This window comes from Galeopterus variegatus, unplaced genomic scaffold, assembly GCF_000696425.1.
Source record: "Galeopterus variegatus unplaced genomic scaffold, G_variegatus-3.0.2 Scaffold1672, whole genome shotgun sequence".
NCBI lineage: Eukaryota > Metazoa > Chordata > Mammalia > Dermoptera > Cynocephalidae > Galeopterus > Galeopterus variegatus.
In genome coordinates, this window is record NW_007727783.1 from 249,072 (window position 1) to 254,670 (window position 5,599).

Consider the following 5,599-nt stretch of genomic DNA (forward strand, 5'->3'; position numbering starts at 1 on the left):
TAAAAAAGGAGGACGGGGGGGGGTTTTTTACCTGTTGGTTGGGTGTTGTCAGCACCACGCTCAGCCAGTGAGCGAACCGGCCATCCCTATGTGGGATCCGAACCCGGGGCCTTGGTGTTATCAGCACCGCACTCTCCCGAGTGAGCCACGGGCTGGCTCCTGGTCATCTTTTTTTTTTTTTTTTTTTCCTTTTTGTCTTTTTCCGTGTCCGGCAACGGATCGCAACCCTCAGTGTCGCCCCCGTACTGGACTGGGACCAGCAACGGGATCGCAACCCTCGGCGTTGCCCCCGCGCCTCGCTCAGCCAGTGAGCGGGAACCGGTCTGTATGTGGGATCCGAACCCTCGGTGGAAGCGCCGCTGCGCTTCTCAAGCGGCGCACTATAGCAGTGCTGGCCCCCCCGGTCATCTTTTAAAGAAAACAAAAACAAAAACAAAAAACACTGTGATGAAAACATCGGTTAACCCTGTATATACCATGTCCACTGATGGAAAAAGGGCAGATCAACTCAATACTCATCCTACTGTTAGGGAGCCTGAGATTCAACCTTAACCATGCAAGATGGCCAGTTAGGGCAATGGAGTGGTGGACTTTTGAATTTGAGGGACATTGGTCCTATCCTAGAGAAATGAGGCCACCCCTCCACCTGCAATAGTTAAGCTTCCTGGATGTCTAAGCAAAGGCAGAGAGGAACCCTGGGGTTGAGGGTGAGAGGGTGGGACACACATCCTGCTACCTCTAAGCAAAGTTGCAGTCCAATTCCTCCCTTGGGACTTCTGCCTCTGGGTCTGTCTACAGCAGTGAAAAAGCAGTTAGGCCCAATTGTATTTGTGTCTTTAAAGAGGCTCACAGATTCTTTTAAGCAGCACGCTTAATTGTTGTCTGTAATTGATGTGACATATGCCCCAGAGGCATGCAACTGAGGTCCAATTGAGATGGTTTTTTTAAAAATTGGAATTAATTAATTAAAGAAGGCAGCTGCACGGGGCTGGAAGTTAGTGCCAAACTTCGTAACCTTAAACCAGCCAACCCACCCAACCGGCCTCACCACCTGAGAAGCGATCCCCGCAGTTCTCACGGAGATGGATAGGAGACCAGGGAAGCGGTGGAGGAAGTGGGCGGCGAGGGGGCAGGGCGGGGCTCAGGGGACCCCCCTCTTCGCTCTCATGACCTCCGAAACGCTTGGCTCTTGGGAACCGTTTGGGGGCACTAGGTAACTGCTGAGAAGGGAAGGGGGTCAATAAAGTTTGTGAGATTATGGGGGAGGGAGAAGAAGGGGGCTGGAAAGGGAGGGGAATGGTTGGCAGGAGTGAGAACGGCGGGGACCCTCGGTGGGGGCGGGAGGATCCGGGGGTGGAGGGGACCCTAGGGGCGGAGCTCGGAGGAGGTGGAGCCCGGATGTGGGGGCGGTAACGTGGTGCCTGAGGCCTCGGCATTTAGAGGAGGTTTTAATTAAACCCCTGACCTGAGATCGTTAACAAAGCCGTGGCAGCTTTTCATAGGAGCTGGGTTAATAACAATAATAACAATAATAATAACAATTAACGATAATGAGACCTTATCTGGAACAAGTTGTTCTAGAGATTGTAGGCGTTAAGTCATTAATTCCCCTGGCCCCTCAGGGCCACCTTTTCCTGAAAAGTCAAGGGTGGTGCAAAAGGATCCAGACAATCCTTGTGCAGCTGAGACCCGCACTGGCATCCCGTTGCCAGTCCCCCTCCGTTGCTAGTCTGCCCTTAGCCGGGCAGGTTAGTGCATTTACACAGGGATAAAATCCAGAGTTCCTTTAGGACTTCAGAAACCGTTATAATCTTTTGCATTATTTAGAGCCTCTGAAGGGGTGCTTAAATGGAGTGCAGAAATGCAGAAGTCAACACCACAAGATGCCCAAACAACTTGGATGTGAAAACTCAAGTCCCATCCGAGAGCAGCAGGTTGGATGTATGCTACGGTGGAGAGTGGCCTGGGAATGTCCCTTGGGCTGCATGGTGAGGCCCTGATTGGCTGAGCCTCTGCTCCAAAATGGGTAAGACTTCATGTGTCTACACCTCCCTCAATCCCACACCACAGACCAAGGAGGGAAATTTACAGCAGGAGTTGAGGGAAGTAAAAACAGGAGGGGTTTTCTAGATTGGGGGAGTCACATGGGACGGAGGCTGGGAGCAAACCTTAGTGCCAACAGTGAGGAGCCTTGCAGATTCAACTGTAACTGTGATTACTACAAATTATATGCACCTGATCAAAAGACAGACTTTCTTCCCTCCTTCCTTCCTTCCTTCCTTCCTTCCTTCCTTCCTTCCTTCCTTCCTTCCTTCCTTCCTTCCTTCCCTCCTTCCTTCCGTCCCTCCCTCCCTCCCTCCCTCCCTCTCTCCCTCCCTCCTTCCTTCCTTCCTTCCTTCCTTCCAACTCTACTGTGGTTTGGAAAGGACAGACTTTTAATTTTCATCCCACGGGCAGTGAGTGTCATTATTGTTACTCTAGTTGAGTATCAAAGGCAGCAATATAGGATGTGCACTGTATAACACCTTTTAAAAAAAAATCTCAATGTACTTAACCAGAGTGGATATCCTGGTGGTCCTTAGATCATTGGGGAGCAGGGATGATGCTCCCCACTAATGAAGGAGCATGTGAAATCCAGAGCAGGAGTTAAGCTTGCAGAATCTCAGAGTTGGGCAGTGAAGAATCTGTGTCATGAGAAAAGAGGGACCAGTCCTTACTATTCTGACCCTAGGCCTTTCACCATCCCTCTAGAACTAAAGCTTTCCTTCTCTTCCCTGTGCTATTCAAAGAAAGTCATCTGTAAGAAGGTACTGGAACTTTCGGGCCTTGAATACCCATCTACAATTGTATCAGGGAGCAGACAGTAAAGTGTTATATGGTGAAGCTGGGGAATGGAGTGTTCTGGTTAGTCAAATAATCTGGTTAACAAAGTAGTATTCACTGTAGTGAGTAATATTTGGAACATGCTTATACTAAAATCATTTGTTTATCTGAAATTCAAATTTAACTGGGTGTCCTATATTTTATCTGGGAAACTTACTTGCAGATAAACCACTAGGAGATACACATCTGCTCCTTGGGAATTTCCTAGAAAAGAAATCGACAGGAGGGAGAGAGACTTTGATAGCCTTGGGTTCATTGGCACTAAGAAATGGTGACAGAGAAGATGGTCCAAGGTGTATTAGGGAAGCAAGGGATTCAGAACCAGACCCACCAATTCTGATAGGCACACTCATTCACAGTGGGTGCATATGGGTAAGGTGTTGCCAAGTCTTTAACAGGCCCCATGGCAAATTGAACAGTTGTTTCAAATATCTCAAGAAAGAAAGCTTAAAACAAAATATCATTTCTACTTTTTAATTTTATCCAACACCCAGACAGAATCCCACCATAAAATGGGAACGCATGGGTGCTGCTTCTATCCCTCATTTCTTTATGCCAACAGAAAGGCAGCAGGTGAGGGTTGCACTGAGCAATATGGTGCCATTCAGTGGGACCACATGTTTCCTGTGTGCCAGAGAGTCCCCTGGTGCTTGGTACTTCCTTCTCTATTGTGCTGATGGGCCCCATAGGCCCCATAAGTTCTGTTCTGCATGGTATTAACTATAAGTGTCATTTCCTGACCAGAGCATTGTTCTTGGTATTTACTGAACACCAAGATGTTTCTAATTTATTGAGTGCTTTCTGCTGTTCTAAGTATTTTACCTCTGTTATCCTATATAATCCTTCCAACTACCCTTTAAGATAGCTATCCCTAATCTCTAGAGGCTGTGAATATGTTACTTTAAACGGCAAAAGGGACTTTGCAGATGTGATTACATTAAAGATCTTGAGATGCAGAGATTGTCCTGGATTATCTGGCATGCCCAATGTAATCACAAGGGTCCTTAGAAGAAGGAGGCAGGAAGTCAGAGCCAGAGAAGGAGATGTGACTACAGAAGCAGAGGTTGGAGTGATATGATTGCTGGCTTTGAAGATGAGGAAGGTCATGAGCCATGGAATGTGGGCAGCCCCTAGCAGCTGGACTAGGCAAAGCACTGATTCTGTTCTAGAGCCTCCAGAAGGAACACACCCTGCTGACATCTTGATTTGGCCCAGAGAGACTTCTGACCTCCTCAGCTATTTGATAATACATTTGTGTTGTTTTAAGCCACTAAATTTGGGATAATTCCTTACAGCAGCAGTGGGAACCGAATACATCTCCCCATTACTTGTATATCTGGCAAGCCCCTTATCTCAGCTCAAACAGTACATCCTCTGTAAAGCCTGTTTTATTTCCCCCAAAAGGACTTAGGCTTCGCCTTCTTGTGCCTTTGCTACATTTTGTATCTACTCCCATTAAAGAAGCTCCTGTTCCCACCTTGAATTGTAAGCCATTTGAGGGGATGGAACCTCTCTTTTCACCTTAAGTCTCATTTAGTACCTAGCATGATCCCCAGCACATCAAATAAAGGTTCCCAGGGACTAGAGCTCTTATTCTGACTGCCAATGTGCCCTGGAGCAGTGACGCAGCCCCTCCAGCTCCGTTTCTCCATCAATTACATGCACTGGGGGAATCATCCCTTCCCTTCTCTAGTGAAGGACAAGAACAAAGAAAATCAGCCATGGAAGTGCTTCAAGTTCAAAAAAGAAAAAGGTGCTGATCAAAGTGTTGTAATGTTCCAGTTGGACCCATGGTCTGTAATGCTTCCTCTCCAAGTCTCAATCTCTTTGACTAGGAAAGGGTCTAGAGACAGCTTCATGAAGATAGGAACCGTGTCTCCTTCCCAGCCTGTTGTATCTGCAGAATCTTGCACTGTTCTTTACTTTTGGGTGAATTCTCTGTTGTTGGTTGGTGAAGATCTTAGAGGAGACTCTCATATTCTTGGGATTCATAGTTTCTCTCTGAGGTGCACACTGATGTTGGGTATTATCTTGAACAAAGGTTTCCCCACAATTACTACTTTCAGATAATTGAATTCCATGATATTGAGTAAGATGTGCCTTCCAAGCCTCCAAACTCCCCTGAGGGCTCTCCCATGGACACATCCAGATAAAGGATTTCTTTCCAGTAGGAATTCTCTGATGTGGTATAAGATGGTTACTCCACCCAAATAAAGCCTCATACACATTTATTACACTTGTGAATGTTTCCTTCAGTATGAATCCTCTGATGTTTAACGAGAAGCAAAAGGCAACGGAAGGTCTCACTCAAGGCCTGTTACATACTCAGCCCAGTGCTCAGTGTTCAGAGGGACTCCAAGATGTGAGGCATGTCTCTGCCCTCTAGATGTTTACAACCCGGTAAGGGAGATAACACTGCTTACGTTATACAACTAGAGGACATGAGACGTTGTGTAATCATGTCAGGCCTCATGGTTTAATGGAATTAAATGGGAATTCAGAGAAAGGAGAGTTCACATAGAGGATGTTAGACTTAAGCTGAAAAGATGGTAGGATTGAGGCTGGAGGAAAAAAGGGGAAGGGTGTTCCAGGCTGCCTACTACAGCAAGAACAAAAGCTTCCTTCTGCAGAGACTCCTGCTTTAGACTCTAGAGGAAAGCAAGAAAGAAAGAAGGAAGGAAGGGAGCGAGAGAGAGGGAAGGAAGGAAGGAAGGAA